Here is a 22335-nt window from a genome sequence, read left to right as displayed (position 1 = left end):
AGGAACATTCAGCACCCACCCGCTATCAAGGCAGCTGCCTATCATGTCATGCCCTACCTGCACAGGTGTGCTGGCTACTCAAATGATCCAATTAAGGAGGCCATTTAGTCAGCAGCAGCAGAAGTCCTGTGCCTGGAAGCTCCAACAGGGGCCAGACACAAGCAGAAGCAGAAGCAGCAGAAGCAGCAGCAGCACCACCTTTTGTTTTTTGGCTGCAGCAGCAGCAAGGCCCACAGGGCTGGCTAGCTGGCTAGCCAGCAAGCAGGTAGCAATGAAAGTAGGAATCTTTCTTTTTAACCCTGTAAGGGGGTGGTGCACTGTACCCGAAGATACTGCCATATCGGGTCAATGCATAGGGCGACGGAAGCAAGCTTCGAAATCGGCCCCCGTTCTCAAAAATCCATTTAATATATGGTCCCCAGATAGGGGACGTATCAGATATTAAACTGATAAGAACAGATACTACACTTGATCTTAGCCAAAAGGCCGAGAAGCGATAACCGTGAAAGGGGCGGGCCCAACAAGGTCCCCTTCATGGGCACTATCACTGCTTGCTGTCAGGGAGGCTGCCAGACAATTTTCCATGCACACTCTGGGCTGGGGGGCAGTCAACCACCAGTACACACAGCAGAACCTAAACCCATACCATTATTGCTAAGCAGCAAGACAGGGGCCCATTGCACTCCCACGGGGCCTTTTTAAATGCAATCCATAACCCGGATTTGCCAGGAACCCTTCTTACTCCTCCTACTTGCATGTGACACTGGGCTTAGGATCTGCATAGGAAACACACACACAAGCACACACCTACCTTTGTTGCCTGCAGATGCCTCCTTGGCTGTCCCCAAACGGTATCAAACCAACACCCACGGGAAGCTGTAAGCATAGAGGACATGCCTGCACCCCATTGGACTTACCTGTGTGGGTTAAATCCGGGTTATTTGACAACCTATGGCGGTGATGGTTCTGCTCAGGCAGAGCAGTGCTGATGCTCCTCATAAAGCTGTCGCTGCTGTGAAGGTTCTAGGTGACATCACAAATCCCTTTGGTTACATACACAACAAAGCTGGGTTGTTGTTGTTTACACTCTGCAAGGCCTGTGGAAGTGAGTGACATCATAGCACTGTAGTTCTGAGGGTTCAAGATGGATGCAACAATCTCCTGTTGCTTCTATGAAGGCCGTAATAGACGACATCACCAAACAGCTCCATAGTCACATACACAGCAAAGGAGAGATGTTGTTTACACCTAGTGATGTCAGTGGTATTGAGTGACATCACAGCACAGTGCTAAGGCTCCTGGGCCTGGACACAGCAGCGGCTGCAATATCTCAACGGAGAATACGTTTATATCTATGTGTGTGTGTGCGCATATATATATATATATATATATATATATATATATATATATATATATATATATTTCTCCGCCGAAATCACTTTTAAACCCATTTCCACCTTTTTTTCCCTTCTCTTCCTCTTACTTTTTTTTCACGTTTTTTTACGTTTTTCTCCTTTTCGCCTCTTTTCTGGGCGTATTATTCTTCTTTTTCTTCTTTTTTTTCGTCTAATGCATACCCCATCAGTGCAGCAATGCTTATTCAATACCGCCAGCAGATGGAGACACTGGGGGATAATTTTCTAAGGATCTATACTGATTTTTCCTGTCTGAATTTGTCGCACAGAAAGTTGCAGGCCAAATATGTGTGACATTTCTGCGACTTTAGCTTCTAGAGCATTTTTACAACATTATACATAGGTGCTGAATACATAAAAAGCGACTGTTCAGCGACAGACAAGTCGCATCGGCTGAAAGTAGGCCAGAATGTCAGTCCATGTTGGAGCAGGTTTAGATACAGTCTAAAGCATAGATCTCAAAGTCTGTGCACAGAATTTAGCAAGGGCCTCGCACCTTCTGATGCATCAGGTAGGTGCACAATAGCATAGCCTAACCCTCTGTACTTTGGTCTATATTGATGCGGGACATAGACAGCCAGCTGATGACCAATCCATTAGTGCAATGGATGGCTGGAAGCATTTGTCTTTGCCTTTGCAATACCACAGAAGCAATGCATGGTCAATGTACAGCAATGACACACCTGTGTGAACAGCCAGGAGACCCCCCCCATGTTATGTTACATAGTTACATAGTTAGTACGGTCGAAAAAAGACATATGTCCATCACGTTCAACCAGGGAATTAAGGGGTAGGGGTGTGGCGCGATATTGGGGAAGGGATGAGATTTTATATTTCTTCATAAGCATTAATCTTATTTTGTCAATTAGGAACATTCAGCACCCACCCGCTATCAAGGCAGCTGCCTATCATGTCATGCCCTACCTGCACAGGTGTGCTGGCTACTCAAATGATCCAATTAAGGAGGCCATTTAGTCAGCAGCAGCAGAAGTCCTGTGCCTGGACGCTCCAACAGGGGCCAGACACAAGCAGAAGCAGAAGCAGCAGAAGCAGCAGCAGCACCACCTTTTGTTTTTTGGCTGCAGCAGCAGCAAGGCCCACAGGGCTGGCTAGCTGGCTAGCCAGCAAGCAGGTAGCAATGAAAGTAGGAATCTTTCTTTTTAACCCTGTAAGGGGGTGGTGCACTGTACCCGAAGATACTGCCATATCGGGTCAATGCATAGGGCGACGGAAGCAAGCTTCGAAATCGGCCCCCGTTCTCAAAAATCCATTTAATATATGGTCCCCAGATAGGGGACGTATCAGATATTAAACTGATAAGAACAGATACTACACTTGATCTTAGCCAAAAGGCCGAGAAGCGATAACCGTGAAAGGGGCGGGCCCAACAAGGTCCCCTTCATGGGCACTATCACTGCTTGCTGTCAGGGAGGCTGCCAGACAATTTTCCATGCACACTCTGGGCTGGGGGGCAGTCAACCACCAGTACACACAGCAGAACCTAAACCCATACCATTATTGCTAAGCAGCAAGACAGGGGCCCATTGCACTCCCACGGGGCCTTTTTAAATGCAATCCATAACCCGGATTTGCCAGGAACCCTTCTTACTCCTCCTACTTGCATGTGACACTGGGCTTAGGATCTGCATAGGAAACACACACACAAGCACACACCTACCTTTGTTGCCTGCAGATGCCTCCTTGGCTGTCCCCAAACGGTATCAAACCAACACCCACGGGAAGCTGTAAGCATAGAGGACATGCCTGCACCCCATTGGACTTACCTGTGTGGGTTAAATCCGGGTTATTTGACAACCTATGGCGGTGATGGTTCTGCTCAGGCAGAGCAGTGCTGATGCTCCTCATAAAGCTGTCGCTGCTGTGAAGGTTCTAGGTGACATCACAAATCCCTTTGGTTACATACACAACAAAGCTGGGTTGTTGTTGTTTACACTCTGCAAGGCCTGTGGAAGTGAGTGACATCATAGCACTGTAGTTCTGAGGGTTCAAGATGGATGCAACAATCTCCTGTTGCTTCTATGAAGGCCGTAATAGACGACATCACCAAACAGCTCCATAGTCACATACACAGCAAAGGAGAGATGTTGTTTACACCTAGTGATGTCAGTGGTATTGAGTGACATCACAGCACAGTGCTAAGGCTCCTGGGCCTGGACACAGCAGCGGCTGCAATATCTCAACGGAGAATACGTTTATATCTATGTGTGTGTGTGCGCATATATATATATATATATATATATATATATATATATATATTTCTCCGCCGAAATCACTTTTAAACCCATTTCCACCTTTTTTTCCCTTCTCTTCCTCTTACTTTTTTTTCACGTTTTTTTACGTTTTTCTCCTTTTCGCCTCTTTTCTGGGCGTATTATTCTTCTTTTTCTTCTTTTTTTTCGTCTAATGCATACCCCATCAGTGCAGCAATGCTTATTCAATACCGCCAGCAGATGGAGACACTGGGGGATAATTTTCTAAGGATTTATACTGATTTTTCCTGTCTGAATTTGTCGCACAGAAAGTTGCAGGCCAAATATGTGTGACATTTCTGCGACTTTAGCTTCTAGAGCATTTTTACAACATTATACATAGGTGCTGAATACATAAAAAGCGACTGTTCAGCGACAGACAAGTCGCATCGGCTGAAAGTAGGCCAGAATGTCAGTCCATGTTGGAGCAGGTTTAGATACAGTCTAAAGCATAGATCTCAAAGTCTGTGCACAGAATTTAGCAAGGGCCTCGCACCTTCTGATGCATCAGGTAGGTGCACAATAGCATAGCCTAACCCTCTGTACTTTGGTCTATATTGATGCGGGACATAGACAGCCAGCTGATGACCAATCCATTAGTGCAATGGATGGCTGGAAGCATTTGTCTTTGCCTTTGCAATACCACAGAAGCAATGCATGGTCAATGTACAGCAATGACACACCTGTGTGAACAGCCAGGAGACCCCCCCCCCCCCCCCCCCCCATGTTATGTTACATAGTTACATAGTTAGTACGGTCGAAAAAAGACATATGTCCATCACGTTCAACCAGGGAATTAAGGGGTAGGGGTGTGGCGCGATATTGGGGAAGGGATGAGATTTTATATTTCTTCATAAGCATTAATCTTATTTTGTCAATTAGGAACATTCAGCACCCACCCGCTATCAAGGCAGCTGCCTATCATGTCATGCCCTACCTGCACAGGTGTGCTGGCTACTCAAATGATCCAATTAAGGAGGCCATTTAGTCAGCAGCAGCAGAAGTCCTGTGCCTGGACGCTCCAACAGGGGCCAGACACAAGCAGAAGCAGAAGCAGCAGAAGCAGCAGCAGCACCACCTTTTGTTTTTTGGCTGCAGCAGCAGCAAGGCCCACAGGGCTGGCTAGCTGGCTAGCCAGCAAGCAGGTAGCAATGAAAGTAGGAATCTTTCTTTTTAACCCTGTAAGGGGGTGGTGCACTGTACCCGAAGATACTGCCATATCGGGTCAATGCATAGGGCGACGGAAGCAAGCTTCGAAATCGGCCCCCGTTCTCAAAAATCCATTTAATGTATGGTCCCCAGATAGGGGACGTATCAGATATTAAACTGATAAGAACAGATTTTTTACATTTTTATTGAAAAAACTCAAAAACTTAAATACATCACAAAAAATGTTTACAATACATCAAATACTGTTTTCCATAAATGTAAATTCCACATAGCTAATGCTTTTTTCTGCCCATATCTCTTTTTATCAATTAAATAGTACAAGTAAACTTCACTGTATATCATCTTCAAACATTCTTTTTCACAAATAAAATCTCTTTTGAAGACAAGGATATTACGAACTTTCCATAATACATTTTTTGTACAGTTGATAAAAATCCACAAAATTCTCTCTTTTTCTTTCGTAACTCCATCACTTTTGCCATATAAAACAACTTCATGATTTAAAACTTTTAGACCTGTTAGGAATTTCAATAAAGAACCAATTAGTCTAAAAACCTTTTGTGCAAAATAACAATTCCAGAAAAGGTGCAAAACAGTTTCATCTATATTGCAATTATCCCGGGGACAGACACATACAGCATTTAGACCTCTTCTATATTGGAAAAATCTTACCGGAAGACACTCATGGATAATCATCCATGCTAAATCCTTGTGCTCATTAAAAAGATATGGCTCGTTTACCTTTTTCCATATTTGTACACACCTATTATAAGAAAAATTAGAGACCATACATATTTCTTCTTGCAAATTTAACTGTACTTCTATCTTGCGAGCATCCCTCAAGGTTAACAAGTCAAAGTCTTTAAGGTTATACATACGTATAATTTTTTCTAAGATGGCATAATGTTTAGGCGGAGTTAAAAGTACAGGAGAAGATAATGATAAAAACACCCATTCTCTTTTTCTAAAAATATGTCCCGCAGAGTACTTTAAAAAACAGGACCATACACTTTTCATAAAAAGTCCCCTAAAACACCAACTAAAAAACCTTAAGTATAAAAATTTTCTAATACAGGGAACCTTTTTTCCTCCATTTTTTTGTGACTTATACATAGTATCTCTTTTTAATTTTTCTGCTTTAGAACTCCATAGAAACTCAAAGAGAATCCTCTGAAGTTGCCTAGACATAAGTTCATTAGGAGGATAAATCATATTTAAATAGAGCATAATGGGTATTAGCATAGCCTTAATCACCAAAATTTTACCTTCTAAGGATAATTTCCTAAGGGACCAAAAGTCTACCTTTTTCTTTACCTTTTCTTTTACCATTAGCCAACTTTCCTCACCATTGTTATTTTTATCAAAGATGACTCCAAGGATTTTTATTTTTTCTGACTGTAATTTTAGGTTTGGTATTTGCACGTTTTCCCATTTACCTATATAAAAACAGTCACATTTAGATAAATTAAGTTTAAAAGCAGAAGTTTTACAAAAGAAATCAGTAACATCAACAACTCTTTGTAAAGAGAAGGCACTTTCACAAAAAACATTAATATCATCCATATAGCCACACACTTTAAGGGTGGCATTATTACCTCCAGGAACTGGCACTCCTTTTATTATTTTATCATTCCTTATTAAGTTTAACAGAGGTTCTATTGCACATATAAACAGTATAGGAGACAGAGGGCAGCCTTGCTTTACCCCTGATGATAAATTAATAAAATCTGTAAGGAAACCATTTATTAAAATCCTGCTAAAAGAACCTTTATATAAGAGAGCAATTTGCTTAATAAGTATGTTAGGAAAACCCATGCGTTGTAAAACCATCCATAAAAAACAATGTGATACTCTATCGAACGCTTTATGAAAATCTAGAGATAGAATGGCTAGATTTTGATTCCGCTCTTGCTGATACCATATGACGTCCCTAATAGCATTTAAAGGTTCAGCTACACTCCTTCCTGGGACACCACATACCTGATCCACATGGATGACCTTGTGCAAAAATGGCTTCATTCTGTTAACAAAAATTTTTGACATAATCTTATAATCAACATTAAGAAGCGTAATTGGTCTCCAATTTTCTAAGCTGTTCCTATCCCCCTTTTTGGGGATCAGAGACACTATACCACTCCTCCAAGATAAAGGTAGAACATCAGAATTAAAAGCCTCCTTAAAAATATTAAGCAAATCATCTTTAAAAATTTCCCAAAAGGTTTTATAAAACTCTACAGGAAGTCCATCAGAACCTGGTGTTTTACCTGTGGATAAACTTTTAGCAGCAATTTCTAATTCTTGGCATCTTACTTCTGTGCAAAGTGCATCTTGGTCCTCCTTACTTAAACCACAATCTAAAGTGCTTAGGAGAAAATTAGCAGCAGATATATCAATGGGTTTCTCATTAAACAGATCTTGATAAAAGGATTTAGCTTTGGATAACATTCCTACATTAGTAGTTTCATCCTCAATGTTAATCATTAACTTTTTTGTTTCCATTACCTTTTTAAAAAAGAATCTTGTACACTTTTCATCCTTCTCTTTACATTCAACTTTGGAGTTAAAAATTATTTCTTTCCCTTTGTTAGTTATAGCCTTCTGAATATCACTTTTAACACTTAAAATCAGATCGTCTACATATACACCCAGCTCTTTGAGTTGATAATAGGTTTGTAGTTTTGTGTTAAGATCTCTATACCATTTCAATTTCTCTTTTGTTTTTTTAACACCCATCTTAATAAAATACTCTTTAAATTTTACCTTGCAGAATTCCCACCATGCTAAAAGAGAATTAAAATTAGTCCTTGAGTTCTGCAATTTTTTAAAAAGATAGATAAAATTACATTTAATTTCTTCATCTTCAAGCAAAGAGACATTCAGACGCCAGACTCCTTTGGCTCTGCAAACCCCATCAAACTTACATGTAGCAGATAAAATCTTATGATCTGAAAAAAAGGTAGAAGTCAATTGCATATTCCCATAAAATGCAAATCCAGAAGCAAAAATATAATCAATCCTTGACATATAAAGGCTATTCCCCCAGGTATACCCAGGGTCATTAGGGAAAGAGGTTCTCCACAAATCTTTTAAATTAAAATCAACTATAAAATCCTTTAGTTGTTTTTCAGTCTTATCTTTCCTTTGTTCAGATCCTCCAGCCCGCTCCTCTCCTGCCATTATACAATTAAAATCACCAGCGATGATAAGCGGGGATGAACCCGGTAAATAAAACTGAATTTTCTCTAATAAATCAGATCTTTCATCCTTATCTGGAGAGGCATATACATTTAAAAGTCTCATATTCATGTCATTATAAATAATATGAACGAGCAGGGCTCTACCGGGTACAATGTCTGTGAAGGAGGTAACTTTATACTCACTGCTCTTGAACAGTATGCCAACACCAGTCACTTTCCTCTCATTATCCCCTGACCACACAGACGGGCCAAGAGTCCATTCAGATCTCAAAGATGAATAATTGATATCATAATCAATGGCACATTCCTGTAAAAATAAAATGTCTGTAGGCAAAGAAGACAAGAAAGAAAATAAAGCAGCCCTCCTCTCTGGGCTCTTCAAACTCCTCACATTGAAGGAGGAGATATTAACACTTGGTAGCTCCTGGGTCATTCATTATCCTCAGACAAAGAACCCCAATCTGTAGGTGGTGACACAAATTCCTCAATATTAACAGGGTCGGATGCTGTTATAACCTTTTGGCAGACAATCTCCACGTTCCCCTCGTCCGCACTAACTCGACCACTCCTTTTGATGTTAAGGCCCTTTTCCTCTTTCCGGTCTCTGCTTTTCCTCTTTCGCCGTTCTTCTACATCCATCTCCTCTGTATCCCTTCTGGGCGGTCCAGGACCCTCAACTTCCATGAGAGGAGAACCCCTCACTTCTGTCTCAGGTCCCACGACCTTCCCCGGGGACACAATGCTTTTGGAGACATGAGCCACAGCAGGTATCACAGGAATTCCGGTAGCAGAAGACTCAGGCATCACTTTCAGGGTGTGGGTCTTAGGCACAGGCACAGCATCCATGGAGCTCTTCCTCATCGAGGGACCAGCCGACGTAGCCACAATATTGGCCCAGGAGCGTTGAGGACAATCCTTAAAAGCGTGTCCTTTCTGCTTACACACATTACACAGAATCTCATTTTGACAGTCCAAAGTGGTGTGGCCTTTTTGGCCACATCTTTTGCAAATAACCACTTCCTCTTTGCAAGATTCTTGTGTATGACCATATTCATGGCATTTCCTGCAATAATACGGCATCCCAGGGTAGAATAAATAGCCACGTTTACGCCCAATTAAAAAATTTGCAGGTGGGCGACACAGACCTCCAATTCCTCTCACATCTTCTCTGAACTTAACAGCAAACTTATGCTTTCCAGTCCAAAAGTCCATTGCATTCATTATTTTATGAGAGTATTTGACTTCCGCACAATATTGGTTTAAAAATAAGACAATGTCTCTTATATCCACGTATGGATCGTGCATAGTAACCACCAGTGGAACATCGCCATTAGAATATAGAGCAATGAAAACAAGTCCTTTCATATCCTCCTCATTGGCAAGCTCCCGAACTTTCTCAAACATATGGTCACATGCAGATGCGGAAGTCAAGGTAAGAATGAAAAGTCCTTTACCTGGGTCTTTTAGGCAAAACACATCTTCTCTCTGAATGTGCAATAAATCCAGCATAATTCTCTTGACAAAAAATTCCAAAGTCATCTTCTCCTTTTTCTCCTCATCCACTTCAATACGGAAGGTGTTCTTAATCCGAGTTTCAGTATGCGCAGCAAACCTAAGGGTCGCCATGGGGGATCGCCTTCCCGTTCTTTGTAAGTCCTCCTCCTATAGCAGCATGAGGCTTAAGACGGCTAAAAAACCGCCGATGCCTCAAGGCCGAAGGTTCGACGAACTCAGAGCCCCTTGACAAGATACAAGATCTTAGCCAAAAGGCCGAGAAGCGATAACCGTGAAAGGGGCGGGCCCAACAAGGTCCCCTTCATGGGCACTATCACTGCTTGCTGTCAGGGAGGCTGCCAGACAATTTTCCATGCACACTCTGGGCTGGGGGGCAGTCAACCACCAGTACACACAGCAGAACCTAAACCCATACCATTATTGCTAAGCAGCAAGACAGGGGCCCATTGCACTCCCACGGGGCCTTTTTAAATGCAATCCATAACCCGGATTTGCCAGGAACCCTTCTTACTCCTCCTACTTGCATGTGACACTGGGCTTAGGATCTGCATAGGAAACACACACACAAGCACACACCTACCTTTGTTGCCTGCAGATGCCTCCTTGGCTGTCCCCAAACGGTATCAAACCAACACCCACGGGAAGCTGTAAGCATAGAGGACATGCCTGCACCCCATTGGACTTACCTGTGTGGGTTAAATCCGGGTTATTTGACAACCTATGGCGGTGATGGTTCTGCTCAGGCAGAGCAGTGCTGATGCTCCTCATAAAGCTGTCGCTGCTGTGAAGGTTCTAGGTGACATCACAAATCCCTTTGGTTACATACACAACAAAGCTGGGTTGTTGTTGTTTACACTCTGCAAGGCCTGTGGAAGTGAGTGACATCATAGCACTGTAGTTCTGAGGGTTCAAGATGGATGCAACAATCTCCTGTTGCTTCTATGAAGGCCGTAATAGACGACATCACCAAACAGCTCCATAGTCACATACACAGCAAAGGAGAGATGTTGTTTACACCTAGTGATGTCAGTGGTATTGAGTGACATCACAGCACAGTGCTAAGGCTCCTGGGCCTGGACACAGCAGCGGCTGCAATATCTCAACGGAGAATACGTTTATATCTATGTGTGTGTGTGCGCATATATATATATATATATATATATATATATATATATATATATATTTCTCCGCCGAAATCACTTTTAAACCCATTTCCACCTTTTTTTCCCTTCTCTTCCTCTTACTTTTTTTTCACGTTTTTTTACGTTTTTCTCCTTTTCGCCTCTTTTCTGGGCGTATTATTCTTCTTTTTCTTCTTTTTTTTCGTCTAATGCATACCCCATCAGTGCAGCAATGCTTATTCAATACCGCCAGCAGATGGAGACACTGGGGGATAATTTTCTAAGGATTTATACTGATTTTTCCTGTCTGAATTTGTCGCACAGAAAGTTGCAGGCCAAATATGTGTGACATTTCTGCGACTTTAGCTTCTAGAGCATTTTTACAACATTATACATAGGTGCTGAATACATAAAAAGCGACTGTTCAGCGACAGACAAGTCGCATCGGCTGAAAGTAGGCCAGAATGTCAGTCCATGTTGGAGCAGGTTTAGATACAGTCTAAAGCATAGATCTCAAAGTCTGTGCACAGAATTTAGCAAGGGCCTCGCACCTTCTGATGCATCAGGTAGGTGCACAATAGCATAGCCTAACCCTCTGTACTTTGGTCTATATTGATGCGGGACATAGACAGCCAGCTGATGACCAATCCATTAGTGCAATGGATGGCTGGAAGCATTTGTCTTTGCCTTTGCAATACCACAGAAGCAATGCATGGTCAATGTACAGCAATGACACACCTGTGTGAACAGCCAGGAGACCCCCCCCCCCCCCCCCCCATGTTATGTTACATAGTTACATAGTTAGTACGGTCGAAAAAAGACATATGTCCATCACGTTCAACCAGGGAATTAAGGGGTAGGGGTGTGGCGCGATATTGGGGAAGGGATGAGATTTTATATTTCTTCATAAGCATTAATCTTATTTTGTCAATTAGGAACATTCAGCACCCACCCGCTATCAAGGCAGCTGCCTATCATGTCATGCCCTACCTGCACAGGTGTGCTGGCTACTCAAATGATCCAATTAAGGAGGCCATTTAGTCAGCAGCAGCAGAAGTCCTGTGCCTGGACGCTCCAACAGGGGCCAGACACAAGCAGAAGCAGAAGCAGCAGAAGCAGCAGCAGCACCACCTTTTGTTTTTTGGCTGCAGCAGCAGCAAGGCCCACAGGGCTGGCTAGCTGGCTAGCCAGCAAGCAGGTAGCAATGAAAGTAGGAATCTTTCTTTTTAACCCTGTAAGGGGGTGGTGCACTGTACCCGAAGATACTGCCATATCGGGTCAATGCATAGGGCGACGGAAGCAAGCTTCGAAATCGGCCCCCGTTCTCAAAAATCCATTTAATATATGGTCCCCAGATAGGGGACGTATCAGATATTAAACTGATAAGAACAGATACTACACTTGATCTTAGCCAAAAGGCCGAGAAGCGATAACCGTGAAAGGGGCGGGCCCAACAAGGTCCCCTTCATGGGCACTATCACTGCTTGCTGTCAGGGAGGCTGCCAGACAATTTTCCATGCACACTCTGGGCTGGGGGGCAGTCAACCACCAGTACACACAGCAGAACCTAAACCCATACCATTATTGCTAAGCAGCAAGACAGGGGCCCATTGCACTCCCACGGGGCCTTTTTAAATGCAATCCATAACCCGGATTTGCCAGGAACCCTTCTTACTCCTCCTACTTGCATGTGACACTGGGCTTAGGATCTGCATAGGAAACACACACACAAGCACACACCTACCTTTGTTGCCTGCAGATGCCTCCTTGGCTGTCCCCAAACGGTATCAAACCAACACCCACGGGAAGCTGTAAGCATAGAGGACATGCCTGCATCCCATTGGACTTACCTGTGTGGGTTAAATCCGGGTTATTTGACAACCTATGGCGGTGATGGTTCTGCTCAGGCAGAGCAGTGCTGATGCTCCTCATAAAGCTGTCGCTGCTGTGAAGGTTCTAGGTGACATCACAAATCCCTTTGGTTACATACACAACAAAGCTGGGTTGTTGTTGTTTACACTCTGCAAGGCCTGTGGAAGTGAGTGACATCATAGCACTGTAGTTCTGAGGGTTCAAGATGGATGCAACAATCTCCTGTTGCTTCTATGAAGGCCGTAATAGACGACATCACCAAACAGCTCCATAGTCACATACACAGCAAAGGAGAGATGTTGTTTACACCTAGTGATGTCAGTGGTATTGAGTGACATCACAGCACAGTGCTAAGGCTCCTGGGCCTGGACACAGCAGCGGCTGCAATATCTCAACGGAGAATACGTTTATATCTATGTGTGTGTGTGCGCATATATATATATATATATATATATATATATATATATATATATATTTCTCCGCCGAAATCACTTTTAAACCCATTTCCACCTTTTTTTCCCTTCTCTTCCTCTTACTTTTTTTTCACGTTTTTTTACGTTTTTCTCCTTTTCGCCTCTTTTCTGGGCGTATTATTCTTCTTTTTTCTTCTTTTTTTTCGTCTAATGCATACCCCATCAGTGCAGCAATGCTTATTCAATACCGCCAGCAGATGGAGACACTGGGGGATAATTTTCTAAGGATTTATACTGATTTTTCCTGTCTGAATTTGTCGCACAGAAAGTTGCAGGCCAAATATGTGTGACATTTCTGCGACTTTAGCTTCTAGAGCATTTTTACAACATTATACATAGGTGCTGAATACATAAAAAGCGACTGTTCAGCGACAGACAAGTCGCATCGGCTGAAAGTAGGCCAGAATGTCAGTCCATGTTGGAGCAGGTTTAGATACAGTCTAAAGCATAGATCTCAAAGTCTGTGCACAGAATTTAGCAAGGGCCTCGCACCTTCTGATGCATCAGGTAGGTGCACAATAGCATAGCCTAACCCTCTGTACTTTGGTCTATATTGATGCGGGACATAGACAGCCAGCTGATGACCAATCCATTAGTGCAATGGATGGCTGGAAGCATTTGTCTTTGCCTTTGCAATACCACAGAAGCAATGCATGGTCAATGTACAGCAATGACACACCTGTGTGAACAGCCAGGAGACCCCCCCCCCCCCCCCCCCCCCCCATGTTATGTTACATAGTTACATAGTTAGTACGGTCGAAAAAAGACATATGTCCATCACGTTCAACCAGGGAATTAAGGGGTAGGGGTGTGGCGCGATATTGGGGAAGGGATGAGATTTTATATTTCTTCATAAGCATTAATCTTATTTTGTCAATTAGGAACATTCAGCACCCACCCGCTATCAAGGCAGCTGCCTATCATGTCATGCCCTACCTGCACAGGTGTGCTGGCTACTCAAATGATCCAATTAAGGAGGCCATTTAGTCAGCAGCAGCAGAAGTCCTGGTGCCTGGACGCTCCAACAGGGGCCAGACACAAGCAGAAGCAGAAGCAGCAGAAGCAGCAGCAGCACCACCTTTTGTTTTTTGGCTGCAGCAGCAGCAAGGCCCACAGGGCTGGCTAGCTGGCTAGCCAGCAAGCAGGTAGCAATGAAAGTAGGAATCTTTCTTTTTAACCCTGTAAGGGGGTGGTGCACTGTACCCGAAGATACTGCCATATCGGGTCAATGCATAGGGCGACGGAAGCAAGCTTCGAAATCGGCCCCCGTTCTCAAAAATCCATTTAATATATGGTCCCCAGATAGGGGACCGTATCAGATATTAAACTGATAAGAACAGATACTACACTTGATCTTAGCCAAAAGGCCGAGAAGCGATAACCGTGAAAGGGGCGGGCCCAACAAGGTCCCCTTCATGGGCACTATCACCTGCTTGCTGTCAGGGAGGCTGCCAGACAATTTTCCATGCACACTCTGGGCTGGGGGGCAGTCAACCACCAGTACACACAGCAGAACCTAAACCCATACCATTATTGCTAAGCAGCAAGACAGGGGCCCATTGCACTCCCACGGGGCCTTTTTAAATGCAATCCATAACCCGGATTTGCCAGGAACCCTTCTTACTCCTCCTACTTGCATGTGACACTGGGCTTAGGATCTGCATAGGAAACACACACACAAGCACACACCTACCTTTGTTGCCTGCAGATGCCTCCTTGGCTGTCCCCAAACGGTATCAAACCAACACCCACGGGAAGCTGTAAGCATAGAGGACATGCCTGCACCCCATTGGACTTACCTGTGGTGGGTTAAATCCGGGTTATTTGACAACCTATGGCGGTGATGGTTCTGCTCAGGCAGAGCAGTGCTGATGCTCCTCATAAAGCTGTCGCTGCTGTGAAGGTTCTAGGTGACATCACAAATCCCTTTGGTTACATACACAACAAAGCTGGGTTGTTGTTGTTTACACTCTGCAAGGCTGTGGAAGTGAGTGACATCATAGCACTGTAGTTCTGAGGGTTCAAGATGGATGCAACAATCTCCTGTTGCTTCTATGAAGGCCGTAATAGACGACATCACCAAACAGCTCCATAGTCACATACACAGCAAAGGAGAGATGTTGTTTACACCTAGTGATGTCAGTGGTATTGAGTGACATCACAGCACAGTGCTAAGGCTCCTGGGCCTGGACACAGCAGCGGCTGCAATATCTCAACGGAGAATACGTTTATATCTATGTGTGTGTGTGCGGCATATATATATATATATATATATATAATATATATATATATATATATATATTTCTCCGCCGAAATCACTTTTAAACCCATTTCCACCTTTTTTTCCCTTCTCTTCCTCTTACTTTTTTTTCACGTTTTTTTACGTTTTTCTCCTTTTCGCCTCTTTTCTGGGCGTATTATTCTTCTTTTTCTTCTTTTTTTTCGTCTAATGCATACCCCATCAAGTGCAGCAATGCTTATTCAATACCGCCAGCAGATGGAGACACTGGGGGATAATTTTCTAAGGATTTATACTGATTTTTCCTGTCTGAATTTGTCGCACAGAAAGTTGCAGGCCAAATATGTGTGACATTTCTGCGACTTTAGCTTCTAGAGCATTTTTACAACATTATACATAGGTGCTGAATACATAAAAAGCCGGACTGTTCAGCGACAGACAAGTCGCATCGGCTGAAAGTAGGCCAGAATGTCAGTCCATGTTGGAGCAGGTTTAGATACAGTCTAAAGCATAGATCTCAAAGTCTGTGCACAGAATTTAGCAAGGGCCTCGCACCTTCTGATGCATCAGGTAGGTGCACAATAGCATAGCCTAACCCTCTGTACTTTGGTCTATATTGATGCGGGACATAGACAGCCAGCTGATGACCAATCCATTAGTGCAATGGATGGCTGGAAGCATTTGTCTTTGCCTTTGCAATACCACAGAAGCAATGCATGGTCAATGTACAGCAATGACACACCTGTGTGAACAGCCAGGGACCCCCCCCCCACCCCCCATGTTATGTTACATAGTTACATATAGTTAGTACGGTCGAAAAAAGACATATGTCCATCACGTTCAACCAGGGAATTAAGGGGTAGGGGTGTGGCGCGATATTGGGGAAGGGATGAGATTTTATATTTCTTCATAAGCATTAATCTTATTTTGTCAATTAGGAACATTCAGCACCCACCCGCTATCAAGGCAGCTGCCTATCATGTCATGCCCTACCTGCACAGGTGTGCTGGCTACTCAAATGATCCAATTAAGGAGGCCATTTAGTCAGCAGCAGCAGAAGTCCTGTGCCTGGACGCTCCAACAGGGGCCAGACACAAGCAGAAGCAGAAGCAGCAGAAGCAGCAGCAGCACCACCTTTTGTTTTTTGGCTGCAGCAGCAGCAAGGCCCACAGGGCTGGCTAGCTGGCTAGCCAGCAAGCAGGTAGCAATGAAAGTAGGAATCTTTCTTTTTAACCCTGTAAGGGGGTGGTGCACTGTACCCGAAGATACTGCCATATCGGGTCAATGCATAGGGCGACAGAAGCAAGCTTCGAAATCGGCCCCCGTTCTCAAAAATCCATTTAATATATGGTCCCCAGATAGGGGACGTATCAGATATTAAACTGATAAGAACAGATACTACACTTGATCTTAGCCAAAAGGCCGAGAAGCGATAACCGTGAAAGGGGCGGGCCCAACAAGGTCCCCTTCATGGGCACTATCACTGCTTGCTGTCAGGGAGGCTGCCAGACAATTTTCCATGCACACTCTGGGCTGGGGGGCAGTCAACCACCAGTACACACAGCAGAACCTAAACCCATACCATTATTGCTAAGCAGCAAGACAGGGGCCCATTGCACTCCCACGGGGCCTTTTTAAATGCAATCCATAACCCGGATTTGCCAGGAACCCTTCTTACTCCTCCTACTTGCATGTGACACTGGGCTTAGGATCTGCATAGGAAACACACACACAAGCACACACCTACCTTTGTTGCCTGCAGATGCCTCCTTGGCTGTCCCCAAAACGGTATCAAACCAACACCCACGGGAAGCTGTAAGCATAGAGGACATGCCTGCACCCCATTGGACTTACCTGTGTGGGTTAAATCCGGGTTATTTGACAACCTATGGCGGTGATGGTTCTGCTCAGGCAGAGCAGTGCTGATGCTCCTCATAAAGCTGTCGCTGCTGTGAAGGTTCTAGGTGACATCACAAATCCCTTTGGTTACATACACAACAAAGCTGGGTTGTTGTTGTTTACACTCTGCAAGGCCTGTGGAAGTGAGTGACATCATAGCACTGTAGTTCTGAGGGTTCAAGATGGATGCAACAATCTCCTGTTGCTTCTATGAAGGCCGTAATAGACGACATCACCAAACAGCTCCATAGTCACATACACAGCAAAGGAGAGATGTTGTTTACACCTAGTGATGTCAGTGGTATTGAGTGACATCACAGCACAGTGCTAAGGCTCCTGGGCCTGGACACAGCAGCGGCTGCAATATCTCAACGGAGAATACGTTTATATCTATGTGTGTGTGTGCGCATATATATATATATATATATATATATATATATATATATATATTTCTCCGCCGAAATCACTTTTAAACCCATTTCCACCTTTTTTTCCCTTCTCTTCCTCTTACTTTTTTTTCACGTTTTTTTACGTTTTTCTCCTTTTCGCCTCTTTTCTGGGCGTATTATTCTTCTTTTTCTTCTTTTTTTTCGTCTAATGCATACCCCATCAGTGCAGCAATGCTTATTCAATACCGCCAGCAGATGGAGACACTGGGGGATAATTTTCTAAGGATTTATACAGATTTTTCCTGTCTGAATTTGTCGCACAGAAAGTTGCAGGCCAAATATGTGTGACATTTCTGCGACTTTAGCTTCTAGAGCATTTTTACAACATTATACATAGGTGCTGAATACATAAAAAGCGACTGTTCAGCGACAGACAAGTCGCATCGGCTGAAAGTAGGCCAGAATGTCAGTCCATGTTGGAGCAGGTTTAGATACAGTCTAAAGCATAGATCTCAAAGTCTGTGCACAGAATTTAGCAAGGGCCTCGCACCTTCTGATGCATCAGGTAGGTGCACAATAGCATAGCCTAACCCTCTGTACTTTGGTCTATATTGATGCGGGACATAGACAGCCAGCTGATGACCAATCCATTAGTGCAATGGATGGCTGGAAGCATTTGTCTTTGCCTTTGCAATACCACAGAAGCAATGCATGGTCAATATACAGCAATGACACACCTGTGTGAACAGCCAGGAGACCCCCCCCCCCCCCCCCCCATGTTATGTTACATAGTTACATAGTTAGTACGGTCGAAAAAAGACATATGTCCATCACGTTCAACCAGGGAATTAAGGGGTAGGGGTGTGGCGCGATATTGGGGGAAGGGATGAGATTTTATATTTCTTCATAAGCATTAATCTTATTTTGTCAATTAGGAACATTCAGCACCCACCCGCTATCAAGGCAGCTGCCTATCATGTCATGCCCTACCTGCACAGGTGTGCTGGCTACTCAAATGATCCAATTAAGGAGGCCATTTAGTCAGCAGCAGCAGAAGTCCTGTGCCTGGACGCTCCAACAGGGGCCAGACACAAGCAGAAGCAGAAGCAGCAGAAGCAGCAGCAGCACCACCTTTTGTTTTTTGGCTGCAGCAGCAGCAAGGCCCACAGGGCTGGCTAGCTGGCTAGCCAGCAAGCAGGTAGCAATGAAAGTAGGAATCTTTCTTTTTAACCCTGTAAGGGGGTGGTGCACTGTACCCGAAGATACTGCCATATCGGGTCAATGCATAGGGCGACGGAAGCAAGCTTCGAAATCGGCCCCCCGTTCTCAAAAATCCATTTAATATATGGTCCCCAGATAGGGGACGTATCAGATATTAAACTGATAAGAACAGATACTACACTTGATCTTAGCCAAAAGGCCGAGAAGCGATAACCGTGAAAGGGGCGGGCCCAACAAGGTCCCCTTCATGGGCACTATCACTGCTTGCTGTCAGGGAGGCTGCCAGACAATTTTCCATGCACACTCTGGGCTGGGGGGCAGTCAACCACCAGTACACACAGCAGAACCTAAACCCATACCATTATTGCTAAGCAGCAAGACAGGGCCCATTGCACTCCCACGGGGCCTTTTTAAATGCAATCCATAACCCGGATTTGCCAGGAACCCTTCTTACTCCTCCTACTTGCATGTGACACTGGGCTTAGGATCTGCATAGGAAACACACACACAAGCACACACCTACCTTTGTTGCCTGCAGATGCCTCCTTGGCTGTCCCCAAACGGTATCAAACCAACACCCACGGGAAGCTGTAAGCATAGAGGACATGCCTGCACCCCATTGGACTTACCTGTGTGGGTTAAATCCGGGTTATTTGACAACCTATGGCGGTGATGGTTCTGCTCAGGCAGAGCAGTGCTGATGCTCCTCATAAAGCTGTCGCTGCTGTGAAGGTTCTAGGTGACATCACAAATCCCTTTGGTTACATACACAACAAAGCTGGGTTGTTGTTGTTTACACTCTGCAAGGCCTGTGGAAGTGAGTGACATCATAGCACTGTAGTTCTGAGGGTTCAAGATGGATGCAACAATCTCCTGTTGCTTCTATGAAGGCCGTAATAGACGACATCACCAAACAGCTCCATAGTCACATACACAGCAAAGGAGAGATGTTGTTTACACCTAGTGATGTCAGTGGTATTGAGTGACATCACAGCACAGTGCTTAAGGCTCCTGGGCCTGGACACAGCAGCGGCTGCAATATCTCAACGGAGAATACGTTTATATCTATGTGTGTGTGTGCGCATATATATATATATATATATATATATATATATATATATATTTCTCCGCCGAAATCACTTTTAAACCCATTTCCACCTTTTTTCCCTTCTCTTCTCTTACTTTTTTTTCACGTTTTTTTACGTTTTTCTCCTTTTCGCCTCTTTTCTGGGCGTATTATTCTTCTTTTTCTTCTTTTTTTTCGTCTAATGCATACCCCATCAGTGCAGCAATGCTTATTCAATACCGCCAGCAGATGGAGACACTGGGGGATAATTTTCTAAGGATTTATACTGATTTTTCCTGTCTGAATTTGTCGCACAGAAAGTTGCAGGCCAAATATGTGTGACATTTCTGCGACTTTAGCTTCTAGAGCATTTTTACAACATTATACATAGGTGCTGAATACATAAAAAGCGACTGTTCAGCGACAGACAAGTCGCATCGGCTGAAAGTAGGCCAGAATGTCAGTCCATGTTGGAGCAGGTTTAGATACAGTCTAAAGCATAGATCTCAAAGTCTGTGCACAGAATTTAGCAAGGGCCTCGCACCTTCTGATGCATCAGGTAGGTGCACAATAGCATAGCCTAACCCTCTGTACTTTGGTCTATATTGATGCGGGACATAGACAGCCAGCTGATGACCAATCCATTAGTGCAATGGATGGCTGGAAGCATTTGTCTTTGCCTTTGCAATACCACAGAAGCAATGCATGGTCAATGTACAGCAATGACACACCTGTGTGAACAGCCAGGAGACCCCCCCCCATGTTATGTTACATAGTTACATAGTTAGTACGGTCGAAAAAAGACATATGTCCATCACGTTCAACCAGGGAATTAAGGGGTAGGGGTGTGGCGCGATATTGGGGAAGGATGAGATTTTATATTTCTTCATAAGCATTAATCTTATTTTGTCAATTAGGAACATTCAGCACCCACCCGCTATCAAGGCAGCTGCCTATCATGTCATGCCCTACCTGCACAGGTGTGCTGGCTACTCAAATGATCCAATTAAGGAGGCCATTTAGTCAGCAGCAGCAGAAGTCCTGTGCCTGGACGCTCCAACAGGGGCCAGACACAAGCAGAAGCAGAAGCAGCAGAAGCAGCAGCAGCACCACCTTTTGTTTTTTGGCTGCAGCAGCAGCAAGGCCCACAGGGCTGGCTAGCTGGCTAGCCAGCAAGCAGGTAGCAATGAAAGTAGGAATCTTTCTTTTTAACCCTGTAAGGGGGTGGTGCACTGTACCCGAAGATACTGCCATATCGGGTCAATGCATAGGGCGACGGAAGCAAGCTTCGAAATCGGCCCCCGTTCTCAAAAATCCATTTAATATATGGTCCCCAGATAGGGGACGTATCAGATATTAAACTGATAAGAACAGATACTACACTTGATCTTAGCCAAAAGGCCGAGAAGCGATAACCGTGAAAGGGGCGGGCCCAACAAGGTCCCCTTCATGGGCACTATCACTGCTTGCTGTCAGGGAGGCTGCCAGACAATTTTCCATGCACACTCTGGGCTGGGGGGCAGTCAACCACCAGTACACACAGCAGAACCTAAACCCATACCATTATTGCTAAGCAGCAAGACAGGGGCCCATTGCACTCCCACGGGGCCTTTTTAAATGCAATCCATAACCCGGATTTGCCAGGAACCCTTCTTACTCCTCCTACTTGCATGTGACACTGGGCTTAGGATCTGCATAGGAAACACACACACAAGCACACACCTACCTTTGTTGCCTGCAGATGCCTCCTTGGCTGTCCCCAAACGGTATCAAACCAACACCCACGGGAAGCTGTAAGCATAGAGGACATGCCTGCACCCCATTGGACTTACCTGTGTGGGTTAAATCCGGGTTATTTGACAACCTATGGCGGTGATGGTTCTGCTCAGGCAGAGCAGTGCTGATGCTCCTCATAAAGCTGTCGCTGCTGTGAAGGTTCTAGGTGACATCACAAATCCCTTTGGTTACATACACAACAAAGCTGGGTTGTTGTTGTTTACACTCTGCAAGGCCTGTGGAAGTGAGTGACATCATAGCACTGTAGTTCTGAGGGTTCAAGATGGATGCAACAATCTCCTGTTGCTTCTATGAAGGCCGTAATAGACGACATCACCAAACAGCTCCATAGTCACATACACAGCAAAGGAGAGATGTTGTTTACACCTAGTGATGTCAGTGGTATTGAGTGACATCACAGCACAGTGCTAAGGCTCCTGGGCCTGGACACAGCAGCGGCTGCAATATCTCAACGGAGAATACGTTTATATCTATGTGTGTGTGTGCGCATATATATATATATATATATATATATATATATATATATATATATATATATATTTCTCCGCCGAAATCACTTTTAAACCCATTTCCACCTTTTTTTCCCTTCTCTTCCTCTTACTTTTTTTTCACGTTTTTTTACGTTTTTCTCCTTTTCGCCTCTTTTCTGGGCGTATTATTCTTCTTTTTCTTCTTTTTTTTCGTCTAATGC

At 44.2% G+C, this 22335-nt stretch overlaps 8 non-coding genes across 8 annotated transcripts; all 8 read right to left on the bottom strand.

Moving 5' to 3' along the window:
* Positions 1-307: 307 nt before the first annotated feature.
* On the bottom strand, positions 308-498 carry LOC130312286 (U2 spliceosomal RNA). The gene has a single exon (XR_008860418.1). It is a non-coding gene; the product is annotated as a U2 spliceosomal RNA (small nuclear RNA).
* Positions 499-2589: 2091 nt separating this feature from the next.
* On the bottom strand, positions 2590-2780 carry LOC130312285 (U2 spliceosomal RNA). The gene has a single exon (XR_008860417.1). It is a non-coding gene; the product is annotated as a U2 spliceosomal RNA (small nuclear RNA).
* A 2092-nt stretch (positions 2781-4872) lies between these two features.
* Positions 4873-5064, bottom strand: LOC130312299 (U2 spliceosomal RNA). Its single transcript, XR_008860431.1, has one exon. It is a non-coding gene; the product is annotated as a U2 spliceosomal RNA (small nuclear RNA).
* A 6864-nt stretch (positions 5065-11928) lies between these two features.
* On the bottom strand, positions 11929-12119 carry LOC130312284 (U2 spliceosomal RNA). Its single transcript, XR_008860416.1, has one exon. It is a non-coding gene; the product is annotated as a U2 spliceosomal RNA (small nuclear RNA).
* Positions 12120-14220: 2101 nt separating this feature from the next.
* LOC130312298 (U2 spliceosomal RNA) lies at positions 14221-14412 on the bottom strand. Its single transcript, XR_008860430.1, has one exon. It is a non-coding gene; the product is annotated as a U2 spliceosomal RNA (small nuclear RNA).
* Positions 14413-16515: 2103 nt separating this feature from the next.
* Positions 16516-16706, bottom strand: LOC130312280 (U2 spliceosomal RNA). The gene has a single exon (XR_008860412.1). It is a non-coding gene; the product is annotated as a U2 spliceosomal RNA (small nuclear RNA).
* A 2094-nt stretch (positions 16707-18800) lies between these two features.
* On the bottom strand, positions 18801-18992 carry LOC130312296 (U2 spliceosomal RNA). Its single transcript, XR_008860428.1, has one exon. It is a non-coding gene; the product is annotated as a U2 spliceosomal RNA (small nuclear RNA).
* Positions 18993-21069: 2077 nt separating this feature from the next.
* On the bottom strand, positions 21070-21260 carry LOC130312283 (U2 spliceosomal RNA). Its single transcript, XR_008860415.1, has one exon. It is a non-coding gene; the product is annotated as a U2 spliceosomal RNA (small nuclear RNA).
* Between the last annotated feature and the right edge of the window lie 1075 nt (positions 21261-22335).

This window comes from Hyla sarda, unplaced genomic scaffold (genome assembly GCF_029499605.1).
Source record: "Hyla sarda isolate aHylSar1 unplaced genomic scaffold, aHylSar1.hap1 scaffold_1712, whole genome shotgun sequence".
NCBI lineage: Eukaryota > Metazoa > Chordata > Amphibia > Anura > Hylidae > Hyla > Hyla sarda.
This window is presented reverse-complemented; position numbering and strand designations above follow the sequence as displayed.